This window comes from Brassica napus, chromosome C8 (assembly GCF_020379485.1).
Source record: "Brassica napus cultivar Da-Ae chromosome C8, Da-Ae, whole genome shotgun sequence".
Taxonomy (NCBI): Eukaryota; Viridiplantae; Streptophyta; class Magnoliopsida; order Brassicales; family Brassicaceae; genus Brassica; species Brassica napus.
In genome coordinates, this window is record NC_063451.1 from 5432275 (window position 1) to 5457000 (window position 24726).

Sequence of the window (24726 nt, forward strand, 5' to 3'; positions counted from 1 at the left end):
ATATATATTTTTTTTTTTCTTTTTTTTTTTTAGATAGGGGCCATGACTTTTCATAACTTGAGCTAGAGGTTTTTCTACTTATCCCAATAAGACAATTCACTTAAACACAAAGAGTCATTTCTTTTCCTTTTTCATTGCTCCCAAATCATAATCACAACTCTTACCCCCCACCTATAGCTAGACAATAGAGAGTCTAATCTAGCAAGAATGAAGATCAAGCATTGTCGTTCCCGATACTCTCAACATTATGCACATGTAAGACTTTCCGAAGAAGGCCTCACTCATCAAACAATGAAAGCTTAAAAGGAGGGAAAGGTTTTGGGAGTGGTCAACCACTAGATTTTGTCAAAATAAGATTGGCATAAAGGATGTGACAACTCAGGTGTGTATAGCCATGACTCAGTACACAAGGGACCATGAGCAAGAAGCATTAAGTTCGTTCAGTTCAAATAAGGTTGTAGTTGGCTTCAAAGACTGAGTTTCAGCAACTAATGAGATTCAGGAAGAGTCTTCAAGGCTCGAATCATACAAGTGTTTTTGAGGGGTGCAAAAGCTACTCAGGTGCAACGTAGTGTTCTTTACAATGCATTTAAAATCATTGCTTCCAATGCAAGTGAATGCAACCTATATGCTCTAGACTCTCCTAAAAATGCAAGTGATGCAATCTATATGATTTTTTTTTTTTTTTTTTTCAAGAGATATGTATGCAAGACTCAATGAAAGATCATCAAAGCCAACATGGTCAAATAATTGGTACCTCCCCCAAACTTAAATGACGCAGTCTCTGTGTTGTCAAGTAGAGAGAGATACCCAAAAGAGAAAGCTAATATGCAAAAATGAAATGGTATATACAAGGGAAAGTAGAGAAGTACCTCAAGTGGAAAGTGGAGAAGGAGGATCCTTCTCAATGTAGGGGTCTCCACAAGTGATGGTTCCACAATACTCAACATCCAGTGGAGGCTGAATTGGGTAAGAGACAGCTTTGTTGACATTGAGGAGTGTGACCTTCTTGTTGGCGAAATCGATGCAAGCACCCACAGTAGTAAGGAATGGTGTGCCCAGGATCAATGGAACTCTCTTCTCAGTTGCCATCTTCAAGACAGTGAGGTCTATAGGGATGGTGCAAGATCCAATCTTCAAAGGGAAATCCTTGATGAGACCAATAGGGGTAGTAGAAGAAGAATCCCCAAACGTGAGAGAGGAAGTATCGTGCTCCATGTGTTCAATCTCAAGACTCTTCACCATCTCCATTGAGATCACATTCACAGTTGCACCAGAATAAACAAGAGCATCATCAAAGGTGAGCTTACCAAGGGAGCAAGACAAGGTGAACTTCCCTTGGGATTCTAGTTTAGGGAGAGACTTTGGTGTGATGGCTGGATCAAGTTTCAAAGTTGAAATGTTGAGAAGCTCTGCTACTTCTGCTTGGTGGTCTACAATGTCCTTGATGAGCATTATTTGGACGTGAGCCTCACGCATACCCGAGATCTTTGGAAGCTTAACTCCAATATCACTTAAGTCTTTTCTGAACTTGGAAATCACTTTCTTTTGAGTTTTGGTGAGGACCCTTTGTGGAAATGGGAGCTTGTCATAGGGTGACTGCTCAACCTCAATGGTGTCCTCCAGCTTGACCCCTTTCAGCTTCTGGGTAGCTCTCTTCGCAACTGGTTTCTCAGCCATGGGTGCATCTCCCTTCAAAATCTTTACTTCAACCATTTTGTCAGCTTCCTCCACAATCTTTGTTTCAGCTGTTGCTACAATCAGATGCTGAACCTGTTCAATCTAAGCTCCAAACACCAATCTTTCAATTTCATCTACCTCTTTCTTGTGGTTACTCAATTCAATCCCTGAAGAAGTTGTAGAGAGGACAGCATTGCAATACTCCTTGGGTTTTTGCTCAGATTTTCCAGGTAGAGACCCTTGCTGGCGATTCTAGTGAGTTGTCATGGAAGCAAACTGGTTTTCCAAAGCCCTGAACTTGTTGTTGAGCTCATTGTAACTTCCATCAATCTTGGAGTGAAGGTTCTTCAACTCATATCCAACCTGCTTTTCACTTCTAGTCTGAGACTCCAAGATCTGTTTCAGTAGAACATCAGTGCTGCTTTCCTGAGGAGTAGAGGTAGAAGGATTAGGTTGTTGTTGAGAAGACTGGTTCCCTTTGTTAGAGAAACCAGGAGGAGGGTTTTGCTGAGGCTGATAGTTGCCTTGCTGGTTGTTCCTAGGCAGATAACCACTCTGTTGGTTGTTAGGATAGGATTTCTGTTGGTAGTTGTTGTAGTGAAAGTTGGGCTCTTTCTTGTACCAACTGCCATTGTTGTTGATGAAACACATCTCTTCTTGACCTTCCAAACCCTCAACCTCATTGATCCCAGGTGGTGCATTTTGGTTTGAGTTACCAACAAAGTTCAGCTGCTCTTGGGTGGATTTATCAGCAATGAGTATGTCTATCTTATCCTGTAGAGCCTTTAACTCCTTCCTCGTCTGCTTGTCATCTGTTCTACTGCCTCTGTCGTGGTCTCCACTGTAGAGTGCGTCACTCTTTACCATGTTGTCAACCAGCTCCTCTGCATCTTCCTCAGTTCTTCCCAAGAAGAACCCATTGCTAGCTGTATCCAATCTGGCTCTGTACTTAGGAAGAGCTCCCCTGTAGAATGTGCTCAACAGGCTTTCCTTAGAGAAACCATGGTGAGGGCATTGAGCTTGGTAGCCTTTGAATCTCTCCCAGGCTTCACTGAATCCTTCCAAGCCCTTCTGTTGAAAGCTGGAGATCTCATTTCTCAGCTTAGCAGTTCTTGAAGTAGAGAAGAACTTCTCCAAGAATGCTTTCTTGCAGTCATCCCAAGTGGTGATAGAGTCGCTGGGTAGAGACTTCTCCCACCGACGCGCCTTATCCCCTAAAGAGAAAGGGAATAACTTCAGCTTTAAGGCATCCTCTGACACACCATTGGTTTTTGATAACCCGCAGTAGCTGTCGAACCTGTCCAAGTGATCGAATGGGTCCTATAAAGCCAAGCCATGAAATTTGTTGTTCTCGATCACGTTGAGGAGTCCTGACTTGACCTCAAAGTTGTTAGCTGCCACAGCCGGTGCTCGGATTCCCAGTCTATGACCATGAATGTTGGGCCGGTCATAAGTACCAATGGGTCGAGCTGCCCGCGGTTGGTGTTCTGCCCCTTGTTGTGGATCTGCCATATCAACGTCCAATTCCAGCAAGTGGGCTTGTTGCTCTTCTTCTCTTCTAGCTCTAGCACACTCTCTCTCTAAAGCTCTGAAGAAGAAGAATCAGTAACAAAACAAAATTTAAAATGACTTAGTCTCAAGCAAGTGACTAAATCTCAATGTTTCAATCTACTCAGAATTTGGCAACGGCGCCAATTTGATATTAAGAGTTTTCAAGGCTCCTAAGACAAATGTTGTAGTATAAAAGATTGTCGAACCAGTTCTGAGGGATATCAAAGCACCGAGAGTGCAAGTACTCACTTAATCTAAGTGCAACCAATGATTTAGATGGGTTTTAAACTACTACTAATACTAGAAAGCAATAACAGAATGATACTTTCTTTACTAAGGGAAAAGAGAACTCATGGGCATAGGGATTAGACCTTGGGTGATCAAGTATCGAACTAAGGATGGCAAATGATCAATCAAACTATCAACCTTAAGCCTAGACACAATTCTAAGCAAGCTCTATGTCTAGATGAATGCTCATTTGCTAACATATCTCAAACATCAAATGTCTTTGGTTGAATAATATGAAAGCAATCATTACTAACAAGTCTATTAGCTATCTTAGCACCTTTAACAACAAATGTCTTTGGCAAAGTATACTAAAAGCCTAGGAGAGTTGTCTCAAGCATTTCATCAAACACCTTTTGGGTGGGAAATGTCTATTGATCAACTTTTGAGTGGCCAACTCAGAAGATGCATTATGAATACTCTACTAGCAAGGAACAAGAATGATCTACACTAAAACATCCTAGAACTAACCTAATCACCCTTAATCTCCCTAACCCATGAATTCAAAAAGTGATTACTCACTAATCTCCATGATTCCTCTTAAACCCATATTGGATTTCAGATTAATCATGTAGAGAAAAATATAAGAAATCAACAATAACACAAGAACATAACAATCAAAATCCAAGAGATGAACTTCTCAAGAGAGTTTTTGTGTATTTTTCAATAGATCCCAGATAATCAGCCTCTGGTGGCTACCAAAGATCTTTAAACATAGGTTTTTCCAAGTACAAAATGTCCAAAATAAATTGCAAAAAGTCCTTGAGAAATCATGATTTTCGGCAGCAGAACAACGCGGAGCGACTTGCAGGTGTCGCTCCGGGAAGTCGCTCCAGGGCCGATGGTCGCGAGCGACTTTGGTGTGTCGCTCCAACGGGTCACTCTGGATCGGGAGCAACCTTGGTAGGTCGCTCTGAGAGGTCGCTCCAGGGTCATCTAAGACTGTTCGGAGTAACGAGAACGCGAGCGACTTCATGGCGTCGCTTTAGGAAGGTCGCTCTGAGAGGTGGGACACAGCGACTTCGTGATGTCGCTCCGGGAGGTCGCTCCCATGCTCTGATCGTCTAATGATCACCTATTTCACCTCTTTTGAGCTCCAGATGTATCCAAATGTCCTCAAGAACTCCATGTGGCACTCCAGTACCTAATAGAGACTCATGTATGCAAAATGCAACCTAGACATGTCTAAATCCTAATCTCTATGATAAAAATGTTTATGAATAAATGGATAAAACAATGCAAATATGCAAGATATCGAGAGACATAAACCTGAATATGATTTTCCACTATATAATTATCTATTACTTATGTTTCACATCTTCTCAGACTATTCATACATTATACATACATATATATATATATATATATATATATATATATATATGTATTTTATATGTTAACGGGTAGATATTAAGAGGTAGGCAAGTTGGTAGCCTTCGGACCATGTTATATTTTCCAATTTATAACTCGGTCCATAAAATGTTGGTGCATGTATTTTAATGTTTAACTCAGTACAATTAAATTAATTCGGCATCTTTAATATGATGTCAAAATTCTGGTATGCTACACATATATTAGAGATAGAGACAAATATTGGCAATATATATTCAATTGAGATGATTTATAGTAACCAAAAGTAAATCATATTGATTAGGTGATGACTTTGTATATTCATGTGTTATGTAAACATGAAATAACAAATGTCAATACTTATAATCGTAGATACATATAATGTAAATTCTTGCTAAGTGAGTCTTCCTTTATATGGCACAAAGTTGATTTAAGTGTTACTTGGATTATTATTTATATATTTGATATGTACTATTTAAACTGTTTATAATCATTCAAAACAATAATAGCATGTTTGATAAGCTTAATTTGTATTCATCTTGTATAATCTACTTAATCTACAAGTATCTCATTTATTTGTATAAGTTATATGATCTACACCATTCAAACTGTTTTTATCATTGAAGTCTAAATCTAATTGACTGGATAGATGATAGGTTGCAGACATGAACTCTAACATATTTAATTTGCACCAACGGCTATCGTCCAACTATAATTTGGCACACAACCAAGGAGAATACATCAACATATATATTCAAACAATAATGAATGAAACTGTCAAATACTAATACTGGAAAACTGATTTATGAGAAATCCGTAGAAATATGTTTGTTGTGAAAACAAAAAAGAAATCACTGAATATTTTTAGTTTTACCCTAAGACAGGATACCTCAACTAAAAAAGATCTGAAGTATTTGTGTTAGAAGTTCCCGGTTAAAATATACTTGATAATTTGGGAAAGGGGTTAAACAAATGACTTTTGTCCTTGGCCCTAAGGGATTAGTTAGACCGTAAGAGCATGTCCAATAGTTAGAGCCCATGATGGGTTCTAATGATTAGTTTAACTATTATATTTGTAATTTGTAAGGCTTAGAATCTTTGTTAATGTAATTAAATTTGTTATGGTCCAATGAGAAAACCTTTTTGAAGTTCTTAAAAATTAATTTTTATTTTATTTTAGAAGTTGAATTATTAAATTTAAATTTTACAAAACTTTTATATTATTGGATTTCATAAAATTTAATAAAGAGACGAGTCTTCTTGTTAAACTGATGCAAAATCATACGAACAAACAATATAATAAGGAGACGAGTCTTCTTGTTAAACCGATGCAAACAGAAAGTCACTAAGATACATCAGTTATATTCATTGTTAAACCAAATGTTCTTCACAAAAAAACAACCGAGAAAGCAAAAGATGTTGGGTTTGCAACATCATTCCACCACATACCAAGACAACAACATGTTAAAGCTTTATTACTTTACCACCACAGACCAAGACAAGAAAATGTTAAAGCTTTATTGTAGTGTCGAAACCAAAGTGAGAGTAAGGAAGAACTGTTTAGCAGTAGCATCAGGGATTCACTGGTTCCTGCATCATCAAATGTCACAAAACAGAATACCATCCTTTAGCAATAAAACCCATTCACACTCAGAGCATTTAAAAGTTTCAATACAAAATCATTACCCTCCTCCTACATGATCTACGGAGTTCAAGAAAATCCTTTAGCATCTGAATTCAACAAGGGTCATCATTCCCATTCTAAGCAGTGACCATTTACTGTAAATCAACCATTTCATATTCACTATCTTCCTCACATCACAATCAACCAAAGAAATCCCCAAAACTAATAAAAAACTGAGCTTTGAAGATACTTACAAGCCAAGAACGCATCGAATGCCGTCACGACCTTTGTCTAGCTCCAACTGAATCGGCTCGAGAGGATCCACGTCCAACAAGTTGTCATCATAGTCCATTGGAGGATCCTCATTATCAAACGGTGGAAACCACATCGGTTTGAAGTGACGGGGAACGCTCTTCTCTCTTCGCATCATAACTAAGATCAGAACTAACATCTAATGCAAAATTGCTGAAACAGACAAAATCAAGAAGGAAGAAAAATCAGACCTTTGAGAACATAAAGGAGAAAGCTTGGGAGATTCCAAAGAAAAATCAGACCTTTGAGAACATTGCAATTCTTTCATCATCATACAATTAAAAACCCACCCAAGCAAAATAACGATTTTAAGCCTGGGAGAATTACATGAAAGAAAGGGCTTCAGGAGCCGATTATCGTGATGATTAAACGTGATAATTACCTGGTTATGAAGGTTTAATCAGGGTGAGAGAGAGAGGAGAGGGACGTCGGTATCTTGATTCTAAGAAGGAGATCGAGATAAGAATCGAGATTGGAGGAGGAAGGGAAAAAATGATTCGTATCAAAACGGGACGAAGCAGTTTGATACGAATCAGAAGGAGAGAGAGACATAAATAGAGGTCCAATACGAAAGTGACACGTAAGGGGTGCTTACCAACTCCAAAAATCCCACATTAAACACAGGTTCTGTATTTTTCTATCCTTTTTCAATTTTTTTTGGTTTTTGTTTAAAACCCTTCTTAAGAAACGCCGATGGAGGTGATCTAAGGCCCAGACAACTTCTTGGTCTATAAAAAAAAGTGGACTTAGACCACCTCCAACAGAGGTTTTAACAAGGGTTTCTTAAAAAACCAATTAAAAATAAATTAAAAAATACATAAAAGAAGAGAACTGCCCCTTAATATGGTACTTTAAGAAACGGTAAGCACCCCCATACGTGTTTATTGTGTATTGGGTGATTACTTTTAGGTCAAAAGGGGAAAACGTCGTGGTCTCTCTTCGTCGATGTCTCCGAAGTGCTTTTGCTTCTAAAAATTGAATCCTCCTTTGGAGAGAGAGAGAAGAGAAGATCCAATCGTCTCAAAGTGAAAAGAAGAAGATGAGTTCTGATTTGTATGTGTCTGGTGTGTTTGAGGTCAAGTCAATCGTGTCGAATCGGTGTCAGACGACGTTGTGTCTGAGGTCAAGTCAATCGGTGTCGAATCTCTGTTTTTCGCCACCACCGGCGCTGGACTAGGTCTCTACATAGTCATCATCATCACCCCCTTCGGTCGCCCCACAACCAGATCCAGTCGTCGCTTCAGATGGAATCACTCCGGTGGTACGGTACCGGAGAAACCGGAGCCAGTGGAGAAGCCGGTGGCGGAACCCGTCCAGTGCGTGAACCCATAGAGATGATGATTGTGTGTATTTGTGTATATATATGTATTTATCTTTGTAATTTCAACTTTTTAAGTAAATATGAAATTGATATTTAAATTTTAATTCCGAAACTGATATTTAGAATTTAATAAATTTAGTTTGTAGATTAATAGATTCAAAATTTCAAATTAAGAGTTTGTTAATCACTAAATTTTTGTAACTAAAATTGTAAAGATTTCAATAATGTATTTGCTAAATAGTCATAAATCTTCATGACTAATTTGTAACTAACTATCAATGTAGTAGTCACTAGCTTTAGCCACTAAGGAGGTTTGATTTAGTGGTAAATTTTGCAATTACTTTGTCACTATCGTTAATATCACCAAACTGCAACTCCGATTTGTGACTTTAATAGTGGTCTTACATTAGTTACAAAATTAGCCACTAATTATGATGTCTCACTTTAGTCGCAACATGCCAACTAATTTGCGACTGCAATGATTTGCGACGAGCTTTTTCTAACGTTCACGGGCAGTTGCAAAAAAGTCTTTAAAAACTTATTTGCTACTATTCTGTTACTATAACTGCAGTGGCAAAATGAATGTTTTCTTGTAGTGTTCCTAGGTAAACAAAGATCATCAAGTTTCAGACTTTGGATTTTAATCACGTCTCTATGTGTTGTTTTGTCGGTTTAGTGTTTGTGTCCGCTGTACTATTACCACCAGAAACATCCGGTGAACTACTTCCTCTTGGGGGTGTTCACTTTGGCTCTGGCTTTTGTCGTTAGATTGACATGTGCCTTCACCAATGGTAAAATATCATTCCCTTTGTTGTTCAATTACATTGATTCTGTTTTGCATTGTGTATAGTGTATGTTTCTGTGTGTTGGAACAGGGAAAGTGATTCTACGGTCAGCGATCTTGGATAAGTATCTATACAATAATCCAGAGATGACGTTGGATTGGAAGCAGAGGTCTAAGATCGTCAAAGGAGTTGTGGGGGTACTTTTCTGTCAAGGTATACATACATGTCTATAGATGCTCTTATGCGCTATGTCTTTTAATCTTACGACTTCAAATTTTTTTTTACAGTCTGGTAGAGACATCCACGAGTTCTCAGATTCTCAGTTTGGTAAGTTTAAGTGTATTTTTTTGGCTGCCAGATAGGTTAGTTATATTCTTGAGTTCTTATTTTGTTTAATTACAAATTTAAACTTTTTCTAATCTTCAACTCAGGACATGTTTTTGCATTTGAGGAAACCAGAGCCATGGCAATAGCAAATCTTGGGTCTGATCGGTACGATCTTGAAGAGGTTGAAATGGTTTTGAAGCTTGGTTTGTTGTGTTCGCACTCGGATCCTAGGGCTAGACCGAGTATGAGGCTGGTGTTACAGTATCTGAGAGGAGACATGTCATTGCCGGAACTAACGCCGTTGGATTTGTCGGCGGGGAATGGGATGAACTTGGGAGGGAGAGAGGGGTTTAGCGGTATAGGCATGTCGTATTCTTCCTCAGTGTTTAATGGGTTTACCGGTGTGTCTTCCATCACTGATTCTCTACTTCTAGTGGGAGGTGATTGACGATGTTACAACATTACTAGCAGCGTATAATGATGCTCTTTGCTTTATTTATTTATATGCTTATGAATAGGGATCATGTATATACACTTTTGCCTTGTATGGAGATGTAAGATTTTCTTAAAATTTTTTTATTAAATTTAAGATTATGATTGTGATAAAAAAAAAAGAGTCAGCGATCTTGACAACGGTTGTGGTGCTTTCCCTCACCGTGTACACCTTCTGGCTACTAAGAGAGGATATGACTTCAACTTCCTCGGACCATTCTTGTTCGGTGCTCTCATCGTGCTCATTGTCTTTGCCATGATACAAGTAACGCCACTTATTCCGAACTCTATGCCATAGGAATTACTGAGAGTGAGAGAGTTTTAGGCTTAGCTAGTGAAATGTAGTAGTGTTTTGGTTGTATTTTCAGCTACAAGTAAGAAACTTGCACCTCACGCATTATCCTATTGAATGTGGTACCATTCTTTCTAGGCTAAGAAGTTAGAAACCATACATCAACAATATGATGAGCATTCGAAATCGAGTTCGTGATAAAACCATACATTAACAATTGAAAACTGATTTGCTTGAGAATATAAGGCAAAAATTTGGGACAAATAAAGATTTCAATTAATCGTTTTTTCTCGTTTATGTTTTTCTTTCATGTTTGTTTAAAATTTTTAATTATAAATTTGCATTTCTATTTTTAATATGTTTTTATGTCATAGTTGTTTAAATTTTATGAAATCCAATAATTTATAAGTTTTGTAAAATTTAAATTTAATAATTCACCTTCTAAAAAAAAAATTAAGAACCTCACAGGAGTTCTCTCATTGGACCTTCACAAAACTAATTATATTAACAAGGATTCTTAACTTCATAAAGTACACACTTAATAATTAAACTAATGGTTAGAACCCATCAAGGGCTCTAACCATTGGACATGCTCTTAGTTTTTAAATTGAGATTAATTTGATACTATTCCTGATTTGATTTTAAGATTTATCACTGATATTAAAAGAAAAACTTGATAAGATTTTGTTCCAGAAATAACAGATTCTCATTTCAGTTTTTCCAGAAATCCCTGTATTGTTCTAAAAAGTATTGAAATCTTGTTGTGGGACTGTCACTATGTATTTGAAATTTTTATCCAATGTTTGCAATGTCATTTAGCTTCCTTCAGTTAAGGCTTTCTCACGAACTCAATGGTCAGTTTCTTTTCACGCTCAAAACTATTGAATCTTCCAAGAGTTTGTAGAAATGGGGAAATAGTGGGAATAAGTTTTGGAAAAAGGCTGAATAACACTTGCCGTCCATCTTCATTCCTTTAGTATTTCTCCCATGTTAGTTTGAGTTTATTTAAGATTATTACCTATCAAAGTCTAGAGAAATTGAATTGTGTTTTTGTGCACTAGCTTAATCCCCTTCTTGGTAACAACAATGGAAGTAACAATTTACAAACTATAACATCACCAAGTCCGGTAACTATATTGACAAATAAATCTGTCGAAGATTCAGGGCGCTGTGGAAGCATCATCTTCATCGTGATCGTTATTACCTTCGTGCTTTTTACTTAAAAATGGGAAACGGAACAGCAGTTGGAATACCGATCTGACCTTATTTGCGCGTCGGCGTTGGCGTATGCGTCGAAGAACGACTTCTCGATCAAGTGCTTGCGTGGAAGGAATACGTCTAATGTAAATATGAGTAGACACAAAATCTGGCGTTTCGTTATCCTGAGGAATCTTGTTCTTGCCTTTGTTGTTGGATTTGGCTAGTGAAGAAGAAGAAGCCATGTAATGGAAAATAGCAATTTAGATTTTAGACTCGTAGTAGCAATCTTAGTCGGTCGGTGTGAGGATGAAATTATCCATATTTTTGGAGTTATTTATACATAGTAAAGTGTTAATGCAAAGTGTGTGTATAGTAACGACTCGTCATGATAATTGGTTCGTTAAAAAGATGAACGGTATATATACCTAATCTCTTGATATCAAAGAGAGCGTTTTTCTTGCAGATTATAAAAGATGCAGTGTCTACTATTTTTTTTTTCTCTTTTACTTTTACAAGTATTGCTTCAATATTTTCTTACACCCGAAAAAGAAAGTTCATTTTTGAAATTTATATTCTATCGTACAATATGTTTATTAATGTTCACCAGAATAAAATTAGATTTTTTAATAAATATAATATTAAAAAAAATTCTAAAGCATCATTATTTTGAGACAAAAAAATAAATTAAATGACAAAGCTATCAATTAGTATATTTATTAGTATATTTATATACTAGAAATAAAGCCAGACTATCCTAATATATACGATCTCATGAAACACGTTCTAAAATTTTCGCTTATCTTTTTTTTTTTTTTTTTTTTTTTTTCGCTTATCATCTTTTTGTAGAAAAAAAAACGATCAAGAGAATCAGCATATATATCTAAATTATTTCTTTTATTGTTTTATTATGACCAAAGATATTCTATAAAACGCTGAGTGCACACAGAATCTTAAACGTAAAGGTATAGCGAACATTGTGAAAATGCCAAAATGGACTTTAAAATAAGGGAAAAATTACCAAATATGACTCATAACTTGATTTCAAATGCAAAAGTAAACTCAATCTTGAATCAAATGCAAAAGTAACCTAAAAATCAATTGAAATTACAACCAGCCCCTTGTGAACAAACAAAAAAACCGAAATTTTTTACGTTTCTAACCCCCGTAAGTCGTCTGTCCAGACTTAGAAATAATTTAAAATTTTTGTAAATAATATTTTGATAAGTGAAAAATTGAAATCATGTAATTAACATATGTTTTAAGAGATATAAATTAAGATATAACAAAAGTTAATTGTTTTCAACATAGATGAGTGAAAGTAGTGAGTCATGATATTCTTTGGTTTAGGTTTTGCCAACATATGTTGTAGTATTGTATTTGTTCTTAGGGTTAGATTTTGAAATGCATAAATGTTTTTTTGAAAACTTTAAAATTTACCTAAACGTGTTTATTTCTGTGTATAGTAAACACTATTTAAGTATAACTACGGCTTTATAACGTGGTTAGTTAGTTAATTTAGTCAATTTAGTTTAGTGGTTAAATTTAAGGTATGGGACTCTGATATACAGTATTCAACAGACGACTTACTAGTAAGTCGTCCAAACCGGACCGAACTTTTAATTTTTCAATGTACTTTTAAACCTAACCGGATTATTTACCGGACATATATAAGGTGTTTTTTTTATTCACTGTTTCGCGAAATTCAGAAAACCCTAACACTGTTTCTCTTAAAAGCGATTTCGAAGACGATTTCTGTCGATTCTCTCTAATCCATCGTTCTCACCGCCGGTTATCTCTCCGCCGTTATCATTGTCGTTCTCACCACCGTTCTCACAGCCGCTTCCTCTATATAAGATATGAGGGGAAACCCTAGCGCGCATTCTCTCAGAAGCGTCTCGTTGAACTCCAACGCCGGTAAGTTATATCTCTTACTGTCGAGTGATTGATTGAGGAAAAGATGAACATAAAACGTTGTCTCTATCAATTTATACACTCGTTCTTTTTTTCACGTCTATTTTGCATATATATAACCGCTATGTCGAAGGCGACTATATCTTCTCCGAATTTTCATGTCGGCTTTAAAATGTTCTTTATGTTCAGCTGGAAGACTTTCCAGACGACTTAATTATAAGTCTTTCAGCTGGAAAACTTGCCAGACGACTTAATTATAAGTCTTTGATTGTTTTGAGATGGTTGACTTAATTATAATTCTTTGATTGTTTTGAGATGGTTGTCTTTGATTGTTTTACAGGCAAAAAAATGGATATACCAGAACTCCCCCGTAGGATACATACATTAGGGGAAGAGCCCCCCGCAGTGCATAGCATTTCGTATCATACTTGTTGGACGTTGCATACTGCTTTAAAGAAAGCTCTTCATGATGACGAATATGAAGAGCTGAAGGAGTCGAAGTTGGGAGTTTTCATCAAGTTCCAAGAGCTGGGATTTGATTGGGATTCAAGGCTGGTTCACTACATGCTCGGTTTCCAGCTGGACATAAAGAAGAAGTAAGAGCTATGGAGTCTCGTTGGTCCAGAACCTGTGAGGTTTTCAATGAGGTTTTCACTGTTAGAGTTTGAAAACCTCACTGGTCTAAACTGCGAGTACATCGAGGACCTTGAGGGACCTCACTGTGTTGTTACAAAGGAGTTGACTTCTTTCTGGGAGATGTTGGGAGTTCATGTCGAAGCTGGGCCATCTACCCAGGAGAAAATAGCAGCATTTGAGAGATGCAAAGGGTGGTCTCGGGATGATCGCAAGCGGCTCGCGTACCTTGCCATCTTCATTGGATACATTGAAGGGAGAAAGTATTCAACCCCTACACGGGTTAGTCTGGCAAGGCTAGTGATGGAGCTAGAACGGTTTGAGAATTATCCATGGGGGAGAGTCGCGTTTAAGGTGCTGATGGACTCTGTGAAGGGCAGAGATATTTCGGGTTGTTACACTATTAATGGGTTTGCGCAAGCTCTCCAGGTCTGGGTGTACACAGCTCTGCCGGAATTGGGTGCTAATTATGGTAATCCTCTCCCAAACAATACGTCTCCACTGAAACTGGCTTACAAGGGTCGCAAAGGACGCAGACAGTTAAAAGAGGCTATCCTCAGTCAGGTATTTACTTCAATCTGGACGACTTCGAAGAAAACTTATAATTAAGTCGTCTGATAAGTCTTCCAACTGGACGACTTAGTAGAAGACTTATAATTAAGTCGTCTGGAAAGTCTTTCAGCTGGATGACTTAGTAGAAGACTTATAATTAAGTCGTCTGGGATATCCAGACCACTTAATTATAAGTATTCTACTAAGTCTTCCAGCTGGAAGACTTTCCCGACGACTTAATTATAAGTCGTCTACTAAGTCGTCCAGCTGGAAGACTTTCCAGACGACTTAATTATAAGTCGTCTGCGAAGTCTTTTCTTTCCATCTTTCTAATCCGTCAAATATCTAAGTTCATATCTTTTATTTACTGCAGACTAGGGTGATCAACTTTGTTCAGAAGGACATTGGTGAAATGTTTCCAAAATGGGAGTTTGATGTTGAGGACACGCCCGCGGAGAACATAATTAAACTCATGTTTGTGAAGAAACCGTGGAAGTGGACCATAGATTGCTGGGAAGTCACCGGTACTTGGGTCAATACAAAGCCGGCGGTTGTGAGTCCAGCGAAGAAAAAGGTAGTTAAGGAAGACAGTCCAAGACCTCGGAAGAAAGCTCGTAAAGAGGCTAGTGAAGAGGCTAGTGAAGAAGCAGCTGCAGTGGCTAGTGAAGAGGCAGCTGCAGAGGTTAGTGAAGAGGTTCATACGACTATTGGTGGGTTGACCAAAGAGGATATTAAAACCATGTTCAAGGACATAGTTGATGCCATGAGGGAAGGGTTTGGGACGTGCCTTAAGGAGATCAAGTATCTGTCGGAAAGGGTGGAAGCTGTGGAGAAGAAGGTTGGTATCACCACAAAACAGAAAGGGACATCAGCTTAAAACACTACCCCTCCACCTAAACCGACGCTCGAACCCGGGGTTAGTAACGAATCCTCTCCCAACAAGAGATTGACTAGACAAAGTCTTAAGAATAAGAACTAAAAAGTTGCATTTGCTTTGTTTCTTGTATGTCAGAACATGTGTGCTTTGTTTATAGTGTATGAAATGGATTTTTGGACAAAGTCATTGGTTATTATTGATTGAAATGGATCTTTGGTTATTATTGTATAAACCCATCTTGTATATTACAGAGTGAAAGTGTTAATGGGACGAACGCGGGAAGGAAGAGCTTGCCGGAGGATAAAGGTCAAGATGTGCCCGCAGATGCTAGTTCCTCGAAAGATAAAGCTCCAGAACCGAGCCTTGTTCTATTGGACAAAAATCAATCCACTGTTTCGGATTTACAGAAGGAGGATGCTAGATATCTGGAAAAGAGGGATGCTACTTTGGCATTTTGCCGTGCAAAGAGTGATCGAACAAGGAAACTTGTTGCCTCACCGCAATCTCCTTATACGGCAAACAACACGGCCAAAATGATCATTCAAAACAAAAAGCTTTATCCAGGCTATAATCCTTTTGCACCAATTGACAAGAAGAAGTTGAAGGAGCTCGCTGATTGGTTGAAAACTTGTCCGTAAGTGTTTGCTTTTCCCACAATAGCTTACTTTAGTCTACAAAAATTGATTGTTTTTCAACATTTTGTGTTTGCAGTCATTATAGAACACCTCTCGATAAAAAATCACGTACAAGTAGAACTTGGTGGTATCAAATTCTCCGGATCTCCTTAGAGTGGCTGGAGGACTGTGTAAGTCTTCTTCTATGACTTAGATGACTTACTGATAAGTCTTCTTTGTAGACGACTTACCAATAAGTCGTCTGGTAAGTCTTCTACGTAGAAGACTTACCAGACGTCTGATATCTTCTGACTTGTACCCTATTTTATATGCAGCATATTGATGCTTGGATTAATGTGTTGAGGAAGAGGTGCGACGCTAATCCACAATATTTCAGAAGCGAGAGAATGTGCTTCATTGATCATCTCTTTGCTCAACAATGGAGTATCAACTACAAGGATTTTAAGGACTCGGAGTCCGATCAGAACGGTTTAGGAAGAAGACTCCCTGGTGGAGCGTGGAATTATTATGCAGGCACTATACCATCATTTTGCCAATCGAACAAGGTTTGGGGGATGGATATTGATGATGTCTATGCGCCAGTGAACTACAACGACACTGATTGGATTGCTATGTGGATATCGATCCCAAAGAGGCACAGCATTTGTTCCAGTATCTCCCCAGAAGAACTCGATGTGGTAAAGGAGCCTTTTCTCTACATGGTCACTTATCTGCTTGTTGAGTGTGCTTCCTTAGATGAACTACGTGCCCAATACAGCCTGGAGCCATTCACATATGAGAGACCGACCAATATACCTCCGGTCCGAGCTGGTAATTGTGGCGTGTACTCTCTAGAGTACATTGAATGCCATGCTCTTGGGATAGAGTTTAGTAAAAAAAACTTTGCTAAGCCCAACGGGAAGACTATGAGGGATAAGATGGCGGTTGATATATTTCAAGAGCTTCCTGACGCGCATGAGTTCGAAAACAAGGACACTGATGCCAACATGGGTGCGTATGAGGGGTGATAAACAGGCTACGTTAGATTATTTGTATGATAGATTAGGCTGATGTGTGTATTTGAACTTGATCCATATTTCGTAACCTATAAGTAGTCTGGAAAGTCTTCTGTGCAGTGACCTTTTGTAACCTTTCGGATAATATAAAGGGCAAGACCTTCTTAAATTTGTTTGGTAGTGCAATTTGACAAAGAAGTTGACACAGATAAGTTCATAACACAAATTTTTAATACATAGACTAAACACTGGACGACTAACTGGACGACCTTCTGGACGACTTACTTGAAGGTCTTCTGGAAGACTAAACACTGGACGACTAACTTGAAGTTCTTCTGGAAGAAAAAACCCTGGACGACTAACTTGAAGGTCTTCTGGAAGAAAAAACCCTGGACGACTAACTTTAAGGTCTTCTGGACGACTTACTTCAAGGTTTTCTGGAAGACTAAACACTGGACAACTAACTTGAAGGTCTTCTGGAAGAAAAAACCCTGGACGACTAACTGGACGACCTTCTGGACGACTTACTTGAAGGTCGTCCACGTCATTTCTTACATTGTGGTTTCGTATGGCTAGTTTTCTTGCATTTTGAGCATCTATAAACCATGTGTTGCTTCTGGGGTTTGCGTCCTCTCATCATGAATAGCTCCAACCAAGATTGTCATCTTGATTTCTTCTGTCTTCCCGGACCACGCTTTACATCCAGAGGAAAGCATGTGCGTTCCTCAACTTGTTGTCCAACACAAGGATATATATTCTCTGAGTATCCTGCAAACAGAAAATCCTTTGAGTACACTGGACATACAAGTGTGGAGATATGCAAACCAGCAGATGTTCCAGTAGCTATAGCATGAGAGCAAGGTATTTTCTCCACTGCATAGACACCACAATCACACTTTCCATGTTCCGAATCAACCACGCAGTCCATTTTGCCACCTTTTACAAAGAATCGCCATCCATCAATTGGTTGTACCGTCATCATATCCGCTATCTCCGATCGAACAGCAAGCAAGTATTCAACACCTCGACTATGTTGAGTTGGGAGACTCAAAGCATCTTCTCTCCTTTTCCAAACCACTTTCCTAGCTTCTCCCTTATGAACTCCAACAGGAACTGAACCGGAAATTCTCTAGCTTGCTTCAGAGCGGAATTAATAGATTCAGCGATGTTGCTTGTCTTTATGTTGTACATGTCCCCCTGACAATAAACCCTTGACCATAGGCTGACGTCAGCATTCTCCAAATATGCTGCAAGGTCTGGGTTTGCACTCCGTATCTCAGCCATGTACCGGTCAAAATCTGAAACCGTATGAGCATAAGCAGCACCTTTCACCAAGTACAAGAGATGTTTCCCTTTATACTTTTTGACAATGTTATCTTGAAGGTGATAATAACATATTCCTCGGGTTTCCCAAGGAAACACCTTATCACTCGCACTTTTAATGGCCGTGTGCCGGTCGGAGACTATCACCAGAGGCTACTCATCAGATACACAACTAGCCAATTTTGTGAAAAATCATTCCCAAGAAGGTTCATCTTCAGCATCTACGATCCCAAAAGCCAATGGAAATATCTGAAAATTCTCATCTTGTGCGGCTGCAACTAACATAACACCTCCATACTTCCCACTTAGGTGAGTTCCATCCACCACAATGACCCTTCTCTGATACTTAAAACCTTTGATAGAAGCTCCAAAAGAGAGAAATAGATACTTAAATCTATTGATAGAATCAAGTTCTATAGCCGTGATAAAATCGGGATTTGCTAAGGAGATTTGCTCGAGATATGATGGCAGACGCGAATACCCATCTTCTGCTGATCCTCTCACCAATGTTTGTGCATATAAAAGTGATCTGGATGAAGTGGTGTAATCAAGTGTCATGCCAAACATGTTCTTCATTGCATCAGTGATATGCTGCTGATTCAACCCATCAATGATTCCAACACGATCAATGAAAAGCCTACCAACATACTTCGGAGTACAGTGTCTCCGCTGAGCGAGTCGGTCTCCCACTGAGCATGTATGTTTTTCCACATACTTTGTTACCCAAAACGTGTTTGTCCCATGTTTCACACTCGCTCTGATCTTCCATTGACAACCACAAACCGGACATGTTGTCACAAGGAGAGTTTTTGTTGACTTGTATATTCTGAAGGAGAACCTAAACATCATTGCTGTCAACCGCAGCTCTGAAAGCAGTGCATCCTTGCTAACAAAACTCTGGCTGACATAGATAATGTTACCATTCGATCTTCCTCCTTCAATCTTTTTGAAATCTTCAAAACACATATCATCATCTTCCTCATCCTCATCTTCAACCTTTCCATAAACATTGTACTCCTCACCATTCTCGTCCGCTTCAGCAACAATAGAGATATCAGCATCCTCCTCCCCATCATCCTCCTCCCCATCGTCCTCCTCCCCATCATGATTTTCATCTTCAACCAAATCATCATCATCATCTTCAAAACATTCATCAGCTTCATCATCTTCTTCCCTGAACTCTGAAACTGTTTCCACCTTGCTACGGCTTGATACACAAAGCCGTACTCCATGCGTTTTGGTTATCTCGAGCAAGTTTCGAACTTGTGTATCACTTGTAACATGAATAGGAGGGGTGTCTGGAGCCAGCATCATTTCTGTTGGTAATGAGTAGGTTATCTCCACAGATTTTGTGCTCATGTCCAGGTTATAATCTTCTTGAGCCATTGCAAGAAGTTCAGCATGTGTCGAACCTTCCCCCAAAAAAATGATTCTCGCTCCTTTGACATTATCAACCACAAAATCCCAACGGCAATCTTTCAACAACCATTCTCCATACACTGCATGTAAGTGACGCATCATATACAAAAATTCAAAATAAAACACATTAGTAAACATAGAGAAAATACACATTAGTAAACATAGAGAAAATGAAAGTTTACTAAACATTGACGCAGACGACATACCAGTAAGTCGTCTGGAAGACTTACCAGTAATTCGTCCAAACAGGTCATTTTTGCAATTGAATTTCAAGTAAGTCGTCCAGCTTTGTTTGTTAAAAAAAAAAAAATCTAGACGACTTACCAGTAAGTCGTCTAGGATAAAACGTGTTAGTTTTGCATTTGACCGAATTGTGTCAGATATTTGACTTTTCCTGGACGACTTACCAGTAAGTCGTCTCTGGGTAAACAAAAATTTAAAATATTTTATTAAAGCTAGACGACTTATTTGTTAGTCTTCTTAGGTTAGTTTGCAATTCGAAAAAGAAACTTAAATATTTAAATTTACCCAGACGACTTACTTGAAAGTCGTCCAGGTAGACGACTTACTTGAAAGTCGTCCAGGTAGACGACTTACGAGAAAGTCGTCCGATATATGCAAGGTTTTACCATAATCTAGGAAATAAATCTGGACGACTTTGCTTATCCTGGACGACTTTCAAGTAAGTCGTCCTACTTGACGACTTCCGCGTAAGTCGTCTGGGCAAAGTTAAATATTTAAGTTTTCTTTTCCAATTGCAAAAGTAACCTGAGACGACTTATAGATAAATCGTCTAGCTTTAATAAAATATTGAAATTTTTGTTTTCCCGGAGACGACTTACTCATAAGTCGTCTAGGAAAAGTCAAATATCTGACACAATTCGGTCAAATGCAAAACTAATTTGTTTATCCTAGACGACTTACTGGTAAGTCGTCTATGGTATTCTCTTGATTTTTTTTAACAAACAAAGATAACGACTTACAAGTAAGTCGTCCGTTTGACTAGAAAACTTACCCGCAAGTCTTCTACAGCCAAACTACTTACGGGTAAGTCTTTTACGCGAATAGATCTTGAAAAAATTTCAATTTCATACCTTAATCTAGTGAGATGACTTCCTTAGCACACAGAGTCTTCTCCAACCACCCAGAACCTCAAACGAAAGTAACCCACCAAGAATAGTATGCTTGAATGGCTCTATCAACCATAAAAAAAAAATTTGAATCAAAAGCTTGAGTTTTTTGGATGAATATGGAGGCAAAGTGAAAGAGATGTTGTTTTTAGTTCATAACAAGTGAGAAAGAGAGAGTGTAAATCGATTTGAGGTGCATTAAGAGCTTCAAATTGGTTGTTCATGCTGGTTGGTGTATTGATTGTAATGGCAATCTTGTAAATACTTGAAGATGATGAGGTTGAGAGAGTAAAAATGACATTTTCGAAAGAAAAAAAGAACAAAAAACTAATGAAATTTTCGTGAATAATATAAACTTGTGAGGTGAATATAACAAAAGAAAAATCCAAGAAAAGCATGGATTAGTTTTAGGTTTGACTTTGAGTTTTGAGTCAATCTTGCAAAAAACCCTTAAAATAAAAGGTTTTTCAAACAAAAAAAAAAGACTTTTAAATAAGAGAGGATCAAAGCTCCATCTGGTTCTTGGATGCTCTCTCATTAGAAAAAAATCTAACAAATAAATGAAACAGCAAAAAAAAAAAAATTACAAACTAAAAAATTACAAAAACGATGATATGGCTTGCCGTCTTATTTTTTGGATGATAAGCACATCGTTTCTTTTAGTTCCTCCATTGTTTTCAACAAAACTTAGGTTCACCCGGGTGAACCTTTAAATTCACATATCTTCTTATTACGAGTTAAAATGCCACCTAGATTAATAATAAAATAAATTTTTTTTTTTCAAATATCTGAAATAATTGAAAAAAATAATGACGTCAATTTTAATGACGCTAATGTTAATAACTAAATCTTAAACCTTAAATCTAAACCCTATACCCTAAATTCTAAACTCAAACTCTAAACACTAAACTCAAACCCTATATCTTAAACTCAAATCCTAAACCCTAAACCCAAACCGTAAAACCTAAATCAAAATCCTAGACCCTAAACTCAAATCCTAGATCCTAAACCAAAATCCTAAACCCTAAACCCAAACCTTAAACCCTAAAAGAACAACATCAACATTAACTCAAACCTTTAGGGTATAGGATCTGGGGGTTTACGATTTGAGTTTAGGGTCTAGGGATTGAGTTTGGGTATATGGTTTGAGTTTAAAGTGTAGAGTTTGGGTTAAAGATTTAGAGTCTAAGACTGGGGTTTAGGGTTTGGATTTAAGGTTTACGGTTTTGGTTTAGGGTCTAAGATTTGGGTTTAGGATATAGGGTTTGGGTTTAAGGTTCAGGGTTCAAGTTTAGGGTTTAGAGTTTGGGTTTAAGATATAGGGTTTGGGTTTAAGGTTCAGGGTTCAGGTTTAAGGTTTAGAGTTTGAATTTATAATTTAGGGTTTAGGGTTTAGATTTAAGGTTTAGATTTTAGTTATTGGCGTTAGCGTTAATAAAATTGACGTCATTATTTTATTATTAATCTAGGTGACATTTTGATTGGTAATAAGATGATATGTGAATTTAAAAGTTCACCGTAGGGGGGAACCTAAGTTTTGTTCATTGTTTTCCATCTTCTTTTGTGCCACCATCGTTTGATACATTTTGAACTTTTTGTTTATTGGTTTTGAGATCAAAATATATTTGTATATTGTTGAGAAACAAGGAAATACCGATTTTTGTATAAGTTTTGGTCCATAATCTCTTGCAGTGTTTAAGATAACCGTTGATCATGTTTAATGCTTAAATCGCTCATGCTAAATATAATTACTAGTGATAGATACGAACACGCTCTTAGATTTTGCTTATCATCTTTTTGACAAAAAGTATAGACTACCATCCATTTGGTAATACAAATACTTTGAAATATTCTTTTGTGTAGATCGAAGTAAATAGTAATCAGTACACATTAAGTGACTTTGTATAAATATAAGTTCTCTCTATAGAAGATGGATCTACCTCATTGAGAGAGTGACTACATAGGTTTATACATTGATACAGATGAAGGTTCTAGGTCCAAGCATTTATGAAGCATTCCATAAGTGGAGAAGGATATATGTACAAAATATAGTGTTTCCTTGTTATATCTCTTACCTGCCCCTCAAGATGGAGAGGCTGTGTCAACTCTAATCTTTTCTGAGTTCTAGGAAACATGCACGTTGGAGCGGCTTCGTAAATGCGTCTGCCAATTGATCTTTAGTGATGACATGAGCGACCCGTAAAATGTGTTTCTGTATGTGCTCGCGGATGAAGTGATAATCTAAAGCTATGTGCTTAATGCGTGAATGAAAAACCGGATTAGTGCAAAGAAACATAGCTCTTATGTTGTCGCAGTAGAGGACTAGGATAGCAGGTAGAGTGATGACAAGTTATATTAACACATTGCATATCGTACCGTACTTCAGATGTTGTCTTTCAGACTGAGCGATACTCATCCTCTTTCGAAAAGCCAGACACCCTTGTTTGCTTCTTCACAGACCATGAAACCGGGCTCCTGCCAAGATAAAAAAATGTATGTAATCGTGGAGACATAATCACCTGAGACTCATGCCCATTCAACGTCTATATATGCTTGAAAAACCAGAGGAGTGTTAGCAGAGAGGAAGATACCACTTGCTGTTGTAACGGCTGAATATCATAGTATCCTCTTAGTTGCTTTCCAATGGTCTTGTGTGGGGTGGTGCATGAACCGGGAAAGTTTGTTCATACGTACGCTATGACTAGTCTTGTGAATGCTTGATATTATTGAGAGCCTACAAGTCGACAATAATCTGTTGGGTTGGAGGTGGATGTACCCGATAGGAGAGTCAACTTGGGAGAAGGGGTCATGGGAATAGTGACTGGTTTTGCATTCACCATATTGTGGCAGTGTAAAAGATCCAAAATTTACTTGTGCTGACGCAGGTGGAATCCTTTGGTTGCCGGTGTGTCTCAATACTGATATAGCATACATCACTAACCTACTATGCTTTGGTTTTCTAGATTCCTTTTCCTTTATGTTTTAGTATTCTTTTTACTTATGAGATCAAGCTTTTAACCCCTATCGTTTTTAGGACCTATACGTCGTTATATATAGTGACCTCTCGGATTTGTGAGAGACACTCCGATTTGATTAAATTTATAAAACTAGTGCTTTGTGGTAAACAACTCTTGTATCATTTTATCTGGGCATTCTATAAGAATTCAACAGATCAAAGAAGACTTAAATAACAAAAGTATTCTGAGAATTCAACGTTACCTTTGCAATATCATTACTTCCGTTCCATCAGTTGGTATCGGAGCAAAATTTGTCGGCCAACAGGTTTAGTACCTTGGCAGTGTGTATGTTGTTGCTTCCGGTGATAAGGATATCATCGACATAGATGAGTAATAACATATCTTGGTTTTATTGGTTTTAGACTAGTCATGTTTTAGAGTCTTTTATGTATGTTTCAAGTCTTTTATGAGACACTGTAGGTTCAAGTATGTATTGGAAAAGATTAGAGATTCTGAAGCACTTTAGAGCATGAAGAGAATTGAATATGAAAAAACCAAGTCGGAGATCATATTTTGGTCTTGTGTCAATCAACACACACCCTTAGTGTCGGTCAACACCATTGTGATCAAGCATTCTCCGACGAGTTTTTTTTTATCAAGTTTCAAGAACTGAAGATTGGTCCAAACTATCCATTATTTGCAATTAAGTTCATTTCGTGTTTTAGAATTATTTAGGTTTTTAAGAATTTTGTAATTCATTATTCATACTTGGAGAGAGATTTCGTAACGTATTTTGGAGACAAAAAGATTTTGAAATCCTTTATCTCTCTAAATGATTTTTTATTGCAGTTTATTCATTCAATGATTTGTCTTTTTGCTATAGTGCCTGAGTAATCTACTTGTTGGATTTAGGGTTCTTTAAGGGTTAAGATGAATTGTTAGATTGACAGAATTGTTAGGGTTATCTTATATTCTTCAGTAAGATTGTTTTAATTCTTGTTACAGATTGACGACGTGGAATTAGATCTTAGAAAATTGGTAGACATGAAAATGTTATTGATTTCCTGAATTAATC

At 37.6% G+C, this 24726-nt stretch overlaps 1 long non-coding RNA gene and 1 other non-coding gene across 2 annotated transcripts; one reads left to right on the top strand and one right to left on the bottom strand.

Moving 5' to 3' along the window:
• Window positions 1-2677: 2677 nt before the first annotated feature.
• LOC125592098 lies at window positions 2678-2784 on the top strand. The gene has a single exon (XR_007327948.1). It is a non-coding gene; the product is annotated as a small nucleolar RNA R71 (small nucleolar RNA).
• Window positions 2785-6208: 3424 nt separating this feature from the next.
• On the bottom strand, window positions 6209-7340 carry LOC111208845. The gene is made up of 4 exons (XR_002660744.2): window positions 7185-7340; window positions 6745-6955; window positions 6553-6645; window positions 6209-6456 (listed from the first exon to the last, which is right to left on the bottom strand). It is a non-coding gene; the product is annotated as an uncharacterized LOC111208845 (long non-coding RNA).
• Between the last annotated feature and the right edge of the window lie 17386 nt (window positions 7341-24726).